General features: G+C 46.5%; 1 long non-coding RNA gene across 1 annotated transcript; it reads right to left on the minus strand.

The window, feature by feature from the left end:
* Positions 1-3,012: 3,012 nt before the first annotated feature.
* LOC140223339 (uncharacterized) lies at positions 3,013-6,793 on the minus strand. Its single transcript, XR_011898734.1, has 4 exons — positions 6,113-6,793; positions 4,441-4,513; positions 4,126-4,318; positions 3,013-4,016 (listed from the first exon to the last, which is right to left on the minus strand). It is a non-coding gene; the product is annotated as an uncharacterized lncRNA (long non-coding RNA).
* Between the last annotated feature and the right edge of the window lie 2,828 nt (positions 6,794-9,621).

The raw sequence follows: 9,621 nt of genomic DNA on the forward strand, positions 1-9,621 counted from the left end.
CCAACAAAGCCGCATTAAGACCCTGCTCTGCTCAGAGCCTCGGACACTAGTGCAACGCATTGCTATATGCTCCATACATGAGGCCATGCATCAGAGCGGCTGAAGCAAAAGCTAGTGCGGTATGCATGTGTAGCGAGAAGAGGGAGGAGAGAGGAGGTGGGGGGAGACGGATAGATGTGCTTGTTCTGGGCTTCTGGCACATCTGGCGTCTGTGTGGCATGGCATGCATGGCATCCGAGAGAGATGGAATCAGAAGGGGCAGCCGGGCAGGGTGGAGAAGGACTACGAGGGGGGAGCGTGTGCGGCGAGCTGGGGCGAGGCCCGGCCGGGCCCAAGAAACAACAAAGCTGGGCACCACTGGGAGGTGCATGCATGCAGATATGCAGCTGCAGCTGCGGCCGGGCAGGCCGGGGTGGGAAAACCCAAATAATTCCTGCCCATTTCGGACAGCCGGCACCTCCCTGCCTCCGTCTCCGTCTCCGTCCCCCCCTCTATCCTATCTATCCACTGCGGCACTGCCCGCAACACTGCTCACACCCTGATGAAACCGTTGAGCTCGCCCCGTTACGTCGCTGTCGCGCTCGCACGCCACGCCTCGTCCCATGTGCGCGCGCGCGATCGAGCTGCTTCGTTCCAGGCCGGCCTGGGGCCGACGGAAGCCCGCGTCCGCCGAGCGCTTTGCGACTGTACTGTGCGCGAGTGGATCCTCCCGTTCCGTGGCAATGGCATGGCATGGCATGGGGACCGCGTGGCGGCGTGGGCTCGATCGATCGGGTTGGCAATTGGCATGCATGCCGCTGCTGTTCGAGTATATATCGAGTAGCATGGCAATAATGGCCATCGGCAAGGGGATCGTTAGACCTGGACGCCGCGAGAATTCGTCGGAAAATGGTAGGCTGCTCCTTACGGAGTACGGACTGTCACCGTCAGATCGAGGGAGACGCACGCGAAATAATGCCGAACAGACGAGTCAACAAAAGCACTATTCGGGATTTCGATGGCGATCAGAATTCAGAAAGCCCCCGCTGCAGTCGACGGCCATTGGCGTGCGGGAATATCTTGTGGTTAGGGACATTTGTAAATATAAAAACCCCGCTGCGTGCTGGTCAGTCCCGTACGGACGCGAGCGGGCTCCAAACTCCAATTATTGGCGTAATCAAACCACGCCTATCAGGCCCCAACACGTACCACAAGGAATTCCTGCTTTTCATTCGCCCCCACCCATTGCCCTGCGCTCGACATGAGTGGCCAAGGGCCCTGGCCACCGGGGTTGAAGTAGGCCGGCGATTAAACTACTGTGCCTTTTGGGGGGCCGGGGCGAGGATTGAGAAGGGAGCCGCAGGCCTGCGGCTGGATCGGGATCGTGCGGCTCGCTGTTTTTTATGGCGCGTGGGACTGTTGGGGTTTGTGAGACCGTTCTCCGTTTAGGGTTCTTTATTTGCAACAGCCTCCTGCAAAGACATCAATCCTCTTGGAGGAGCGCTCTAATCGCGTGCCTGATTTTTAATAGCTTTTGGGTCAGGACTCAGGAGGTTGTTAAGATAGATTAGTTTAGTGTGCGAGCAAGGAGCAGGTGATCCCATTTTGGCATAATATATGAGGCCTCTGACATTTTCTGCGCAAGTATAGTATTTGCAGTTTGCAGCGCTGTCTTTTTTCTTTTTCTTTTTGAAAAACAGTTTGCAGTGCTGTCAGCACTCGGAACTGGCCCAAATGGAATAGTACTTTTTCTAGATGGACCAAACAAAAATGGGTACTCGAACTTCTTCGTTCTCATGAATTTCCTCTTACCCAGTCAAAAGGCCGAGAGGATAAGTCCGGCCCAACGCATGTGAGAAAAGAGAGAGATATCGCTGCACGTAGCCCAGTTTCCTTCCATATTCCATATGGTCCATAAGCCCAATTTCTCTCGTGGGCCAAACGGGACGACATGAAAGATGGATTCTCTTTTCATTTTCTCCGACTTTCAGGATATCAGCATCAACTGGGAAGGCAGGCGCGCCACGCAGCGCCTGAAGGGCAGCTGCACATGGCATTTTTGTGAACGTGCATGAACGTGAATGTTTTGTTGTATTTGTACTGCACTAATATACGTAAAAAAGGATAGGTAAGTAGCATTTGTAATTCAAAGACATGAATGTTAAAATAATTGAGAACAGAAAATAAATTTGGAGCTAAGAACAACCACATGAAAGCCACCATCATATAGAGGACATTCGAGTCATGTGGTTGCCAAACATAAAGATCCTCTCCATTCAGGAGATGGTCATAGCTGCCATTACAACAAATTTATCCATCTAAACCGGAACACTACATCGGCAAGGCACAAGAATCTCTTAAATATGTCAATCGTCTGATGTTGCTTGCATTGTGGAATGTCGATGGGCCAAAACATGTGATAGATTCGTCTTGGAATTTTTTGAGCGAAAAATTCATCTTGGATTCGCAGCTGAACAACAACACATACACGTAGCAGAGTGTCATGGCTGCACCAGGTCAGCTTCTGATTTCGAAAATGAAACACCATTGCATTGAAGTGGTTTGCCAATGCATGACAATAGTCTTGTAGCTTGTCCATTGTAGGTTGCTTATCCAATACTCCCTCCGTTCCAAATTATAAGTCATTCCGACTTTATTGGAAAGTCAAACCATCTCAAGTTTAACCAATAAAGTACTAAAATTCATGATACCAAATAAGTACCATGTATATCTATTTGGTGCCATAAATTTTTGTGATCCTCTCTATAATTTTGGTTTTGATTCTCCAAGAAAGTTGGAATGACACCAAAATAGTTTGATTCTCCAAGAAAGTTGGAATAACTTATAATAATGTAAATATGTAATGGGAATTTATACAAATGCCTTTAAATATAGAGGTGGAATCTTTAAATATGAAGCATTTCATGTAGATTAGTCTTCTGAGTATGACACAAAACTGTGCGCATATATATCTTATGAAAATAGAAAGGTGTGTAGCAGAGAACAAATAAACCTATCAAAGGAGCAAAGCCGTTGTAGAACTATCTTTACATTAGCAAATTAACCTTGTCTCATGATCCGAGTCCGATCCACAGGTTCATGAGCGCCCAATGGCATAAGAAGATTGCAAGTGCGATGAACAGACCACTCTTATGTTACAAAACGAATATGAATTAAGCATAAATGCATGATTGGATGGGCAGGAGCACACACAAGTGTGACATCGCAGGGTCAGCAGAACAGCAAGCGCCTCAGCTCCCTGGACAGGTCCATCTCGCCACTGGTCAAGGTACCTTTTATCGTGCCTGCAGAATTAGTATAATAGAAAACGTGTATTTCTGATTGGAAGTACCCTACAGATATCATGTGCATATACATAAAAGAAGGTGACATAAGTGTGGAAAGGGACATCTAAGAATTGGCATGGTAAAATAAACAAATTAAAGAATATAGCAGTTGCAGTATGGGCATCCTGGAAAACTGAGATAGCAAAACTCGATCAGGGAAAGGCTACTTGAAGCTGCATGGAGGCCAAAATTAAACTTTAAATTGAACCTATTATAGAGAATGTGCAGGCTCATGGACTATGTAATCCTGATTTTGGAGCAGGAACATGAATTGGCAGCAGCCTTTTGTGTTGACCTGGGTCTGGGTGACCATAAAGTTGCCATAAAAATATTTGAGTAGGTCTCTGCATAGCTAGGCAGCCTGCACCTAATTCATTTGAATACTTGCATTAAGCTCCCTCAAGTTCAGTACTTTGCAGTCGAACAAAAATTTGTACAGGAAGGAACATTGGTCCATAATAAGTACTAATATTACTGCATATTACATGTTTTGGTTATTAGCAAACTGTATAGTGTAAACTAATTTGGAAGAAACAAAGCCTTAATATGTGTTACTCCAGACATTTAAGTTGCAAGAACTATAACCCACTGAATTCAGAAATCCTCCCATCATTTGTAGAGGCGATAATGTTCAGAACCTCGGATAGCAATGCAATCAAACTCATCGGAATGTCTGTAACCTGAATTTTCCTGCATAAGCATAGGAGGAAACCAAACAATGAGACTCTTCTTCAGAATGCATCATGAGTGTAAATAGTACTTGTAACTAACTGAAAGAGAAGGCAGCCTAACCCCTAACCTGCTTGTGAAGTCACTTTCGTTTTGCAGCAAAGCAACATACTACACTGTGAACTCGATTCATAACTGAAAGGCTTGACACAAGAATAGTTGACTGACGTAGCTGGCAAGAAGAAACACTAACCTGCATCCAAAACGTACTTCCATTTGGCAGAGTAAAGCAACACAACTTGCAAAATGAGTTCAATTTTCATCTGTCAGATCAAGAATGGTGAGGTCAGGCACTAAGAAGAAATCATCAGATCGATGTGAAGAATCGACACAGATTGAACGGTGCTGTCCTGAACCAGACACCCATACACGCTGAAACTTCTACCTGACTGGCAAAATCAGTGGTGCTGCCGGTAGCCGTCCTTTTGGAAGGGAGCACGCACAGGGGCACCTGCAGCCTGCAGGACAACCACATAAGAAGCAATGTTAGGCAAAGGAGAATCGAATCGAACATAAAGAGCACATATCGGAAAACCCAGAAAATTGAAAGGCTAGCCGAAGCATCGCAAGGAAGAACCTGCAGTAACTAGTAGAAATACTCGTGCTTTGCTACAAGTTCTTACTTGCTCTCACGTTATTATTTGTTTGTTCCTAATATGTTGGCTTCGCTTCATAATATGTTGGTGCGTTGTCCATAATAGTCCTCTCTTTGCAAGTACAGTAGTAGAAGACATTCGTGGGTGGTATGATACCATCTGTTTATTACGTGGGACCCACACATGGAACTCGTGCGTTCCGACGGAAGCGGGGGCGGGCACAACTCTGCGTGGCGTACCGCCGTTTGGAGTCCCATTGCCGCGGTAAAAGTCGACCTACGATGGGAGTGGCGTCAAGATGTATGTCGACGATGACCGCGCAACCGTTGTTGGGTTCGTGAATAGAAACAAAACTAAGGATGGGAATGATTAAGTTTGAAGGCTGCATTTTTTTAATACAAATTTTTGCATACGATCTCGGATGATTACAAATTTTATATCAAAATTGTAGAGCTCGATGAGATTTTAAACTTTGTAGTTGACAACTTTTTCCTTTGAGATAGTTTAGTAGTCCAAAAATATGTTATAACTTCAGAGAAGAAACACATTTGTCACGTCATCGATCCACAACTCCGAAACCGAGCATTCCTATTGGTCGAACTCTCCTCCCACCTTTCCCTCTCAACCAGCCAACCTTATCTCCTCCCCCCTCTCTCTTCTCTCCCACATCTCTCTCCCGACCCTATCTCCTCTCTCTCTTCTCTCCCACCTCTCTGGCGCGCCCCCGCGGAGGAGTCCTGGCGGCCGGCGCAGCCACCTCGGCCTGACCCCGGCGGCGGAGGCAGCAGGCACGGCGGAGGCGACCGACGTGGTCACCAACGGCGCGGGTGGCTGGCCGGCTCTAGCTCCACGGCGGCGACAGACGGCGCAGCCCAGGCGAGGTCGGCTGGCGCGGCGGCTCGACCCCGGCGCGAGCGCCTCCACCTCCACAATTGCAGTAAAGTTTGGGGATCTTTTTGCAAAATCGTCAAGACATATTACAAGGACTACGGGTTGATTACGAAAGTTGAGGGACTTTTTTTATTACGAAAGTTGAGGGACTTTTTTTTTTCAAAAAGATCACGATGGTTGGAAGAAATATTAGGGGGTGTTTGGATACACCCCCGTAAATTTTAGTACCCGTCACATCGGATGTTTGGATACTAATTAGGAGTATTAAATATAGTCTAATTATAAAACTAATTACACAGATGGAGTCTAATTCGTGAGACGAATCTATTAAGCCTAATTAGTCCATGATTTGACAATGTGGTGCTACAGTAACCATTTGCTAATGATGGATTAATTAGGCTTAATAGATTCGTCTCGCGAATTAGTATGGGGGTTCTGCAGTTAGTTTTATAATTAGCTCATGTTTAGTTCTCCTAATTAGCATCCGAACATCCGATGTGACCCCTCCTAAAGTTTAGTACCCCGATCCAAACACCCCCTAGGTATAGATAGAACGGGGTAATCTTTTACCTGAAGATTATCGGCATCGTGTTCCCCGCCGGCGACGAAATTGCCATCTCACCGTGGCCACTTTACTGATGGACGTTGGTCACTTCGTCAGCAGGAGGGGACCATGGATGAAGACGCCAGAGCAATCAGAGTTGATAGCTTACGGAGAGGAGTACAGGAGGAAGGCAGTGGTCGAGGAAGACACCTGAAGTACTGGCTTGCAGCAGGGTAGCGATGGCGTGTAGGGTGTAGGTGGCCGGCCATCGGCCTGAGGTCACACGCCGTTGGGCGGATAGTGGTGGCAATGGCGACGGCCATGGCGGCAGCGGCGACAGACCGAGGAGTGGCCATGGCGGCACTGAGGCATCGAATGGGCCCATCCGGCCATGGGGGCAGCGACGGCTCGAGGCGTGGCCACGACAACGTTGAGGCATGGGATGGGCCCAGCCAGCCATGGGGGTGGGGACGACTTGCGGGACAAGCAGCATCAAACAGGGGGAAGCGGAGGAGGGAGAGATTGGGCTGCGGCGGAGAACGGAGGAGGAGGCGGCGGAGGACGGAGCGACGGGCGGTTCGATTTCTTCAAGAGGCAAGGATGAAGCCCATGACCGGCGGCAGCTGTTCCCCACCGCGTGAAGCGCACGCAGTAAGAAGGGCGGCTGGACACACGGCGTCAGGCGACAAACGGGAGCGACGTCGAGGCTCCGGAGGGCAGCGATTCTTTCAGCGATATAACTACATATGGAATCAAGATGGCTCGTGCAAATAACGTGGGTAGCTAGCTTTTTTTATATCAATATTTGAATGCTTTATTTCAAAATAAATAAATATAAATAATTGTATTTAATCGTGTCGTGGTAATGAACCAATATGTTATCATATATTTTATTGTAATTTTTTGTGGCGTATCTTTTAGCATGAATTAAAAAGAAAAGGTAATACCTTATATATAAACATATTTGGTATTTATTGGAACAACATAAAGATTTATACATTTTCACATTTTTACGATGTACATTTTTTGTTTGTAAGTTTTTGCTATAATTGCAAAAAATCCTTATAAATTCTTATATTTTAATAGAATATTCAATGTATACTACAAAAGTAATAATTAGAATTTAATTTGAATTTGACCTTTTAGTTGTTATTGTATCCAAATCTCCTTATCTTTCTTTGTTGTCCAATCACCGGTTGCTACAGCCCCATACGTACATGATCTATTTTATCTTATGGTTGTTGCACCTTTTTTTCATTTTAAACTCTGCCCTTAGGTCAGTAAATACGTCGTTGTGGCTACCAAGTTTAGTCTTTGTGCTCATGAGCTCATCACCTCTCTCTTGCTTCTGTTTTGAAGCAGCGTTGTCCGCTACATTGTGACACATCCTTGATTGTGGTTGTTGTTCCCTCTCGTCGGACATTACATGCAGTATGCTATGGTGCGTATGCCAAATATTGATTTTCTTCACTATATAATACGATTATTTTAGAATTGCTACCTTGTGGTTGGTGTTTGTGGCCCTCAAGTAACTCCACCAGATCGTCCACTGTGCTGCTAGATCCAACCACTATTCCATCAAATCGACACCCTCTCTATCTCATACTAGCGCCCTATTGCCCAATCGCACGCAACAACTACGGCGAACAGGTGAGTATTGGGCTGGGGACAAACGGGTTGGTTGTATATTTTTTCCCATTAGTCTAGTTACGGCTGTTAGCTTAGCCCTACTCGCTAGTGGCGGTAATGGTCAGCGGTAGACAACAATATACTATTGTATACATAGTTTGTCCTCTCTTGCTCTCTTGTGGCACATGAAAAAAATTAACCCGTCACAGGATGATTGTTGTACTGGTCAAGGTAATCATTTCTCAATGTGGACACATGTCAATGAAGCCAGCTGTGATGATGATGGTCGTTGATCACTAATATACAAAATGGTTATCATGAACAGGTTGTCACTGGCGGTTTGATCCGGTGGCGATATGTTTTCACCGCCAGTTCGTGAATAGCTAGGCATAGTGGAGGTTTAAGCCTGTGGTAAAAATATACATTACCGCCAGTTCCATCCACGAACCCGTGGTGAAAATTGGAATCGATTTTCACCGCTGGTTCTTGGTATACCCATATGTTAACCGTATCCTTTCTATATCTTATCCACATCCGTCCCCTTCTCTCGCCGGCATCCCCCTCCTCCCTTTCTATATTGGCCTGCACACCTCTCCCTCCCCACCTCTCTCTCGTCCCTTCCCCTCCCCCCTCTGCTCGCCCCTCATTGGTAGCAAGGAGTAGCGGCGACGCACAAGGTGTGGGAAGGGACGGTGGGCATAGGTGGCGGCGGAGACGGTGGTGGGCACGGGCGTGGGATTTAGCGACGACGATGGACGCAAGCACTAGGCTGCGATGGCGGGCACGGGATGCAGCGGCAACGACGGGGGGCTTCATCTCCCCCCATGGTACGTTGCCCTCCTCTCTTTCTCTCTCCCGCTCCAGGCTACTTGAGTGGGTGGTGAGCTACGACAACGTGGCAGGACTCTGGCTGTGCCTTTTTTATTTTTTTAATAGGCTTCACCACCATTTCATGGTCCGGCGGTGATGGAGACACTATCACCGTCGATCCAAATCCAATGGGAGGCCAAACTGGCGGCGATATTGGATTTAGGGATGGTGGTGATAGGCCGATCTGGAGTAGTGGATAGAAATACGTGAGGCTAGCATGGTGGCATCATCATCGTGCAACCACTTAGTGAAGCTAGTCATATTTGTCCCAAGTGTTCTCCTCTTGACCACATCCCAATGGCTATGGTGGCCACTTCACTATCTCTGGTGCCGGCGTGGCCCTCTTTCATGATCATTTTTCATCATGATCCTTCATATATTTTTCTGTTTCTAATCTCTCACCTACGCTATGGCTTTGCACCCTTGCACAAAGCAGTGGTTTGCGTCTGTTGGTGTTGCACATGAGCTTTGCAAACTTGCACAAAGCAGTGGTTTTGCGTCTGTTGGTGTTGCACAAAGCTGGCATGTGCATATCATGCAAGCTGTTCTTGCCTGCATCCACACTTCCGTTGTCGGGTGTGATGCAAGCTGTTCTTGCCTGCATCTGCACTTCCGTTGTCGAGTGTCCAATTTACATACTATTCCTTTTCCAGTGCATGACTTGTATATGTCTACTCTTCCATCTCACTGCTGTTCTTTCTCGTGGCCTTGGGACGCCGGTTGAAGTCCATCGGAATGCTAAGTTTGGTCTTGTTGAAAAAACTATACGAATTCAAATTGGATGAATTTTTATCACATCACAAAAGTTACAGAATTTAATTGAGAAAAGACCAATCTCCAATGCATGAGTTTTAGTCACATCACAAAAGTTACATAATTTAATTGAGAAAAGACCAATTCCAAACACCTTTTTTTGCATCCCATACTATATCTTATCAACATGTTGTTTATGGAAGATTCAACATGTTTTATTTTCATCCCATAGATATTTTTTTAGAAAATTTTCTTGTTTAGATTCCAAAATTACATAATTATT

Source organism: Setaria viridis, chromosome 7 (genome assembly GCF_005286985.2).
Source record: "Setaria viridis chromosome 7, Setaria_viridis_v4.0, whole genome shotgun sequence".
Taxonomy (NCBI): domain Eukaryota; kingdom Viridiplantae; phylum Streptophyta; class Magnoliopsida; order Poales; family Poaceae; genus Setaria; species Setaria viridis.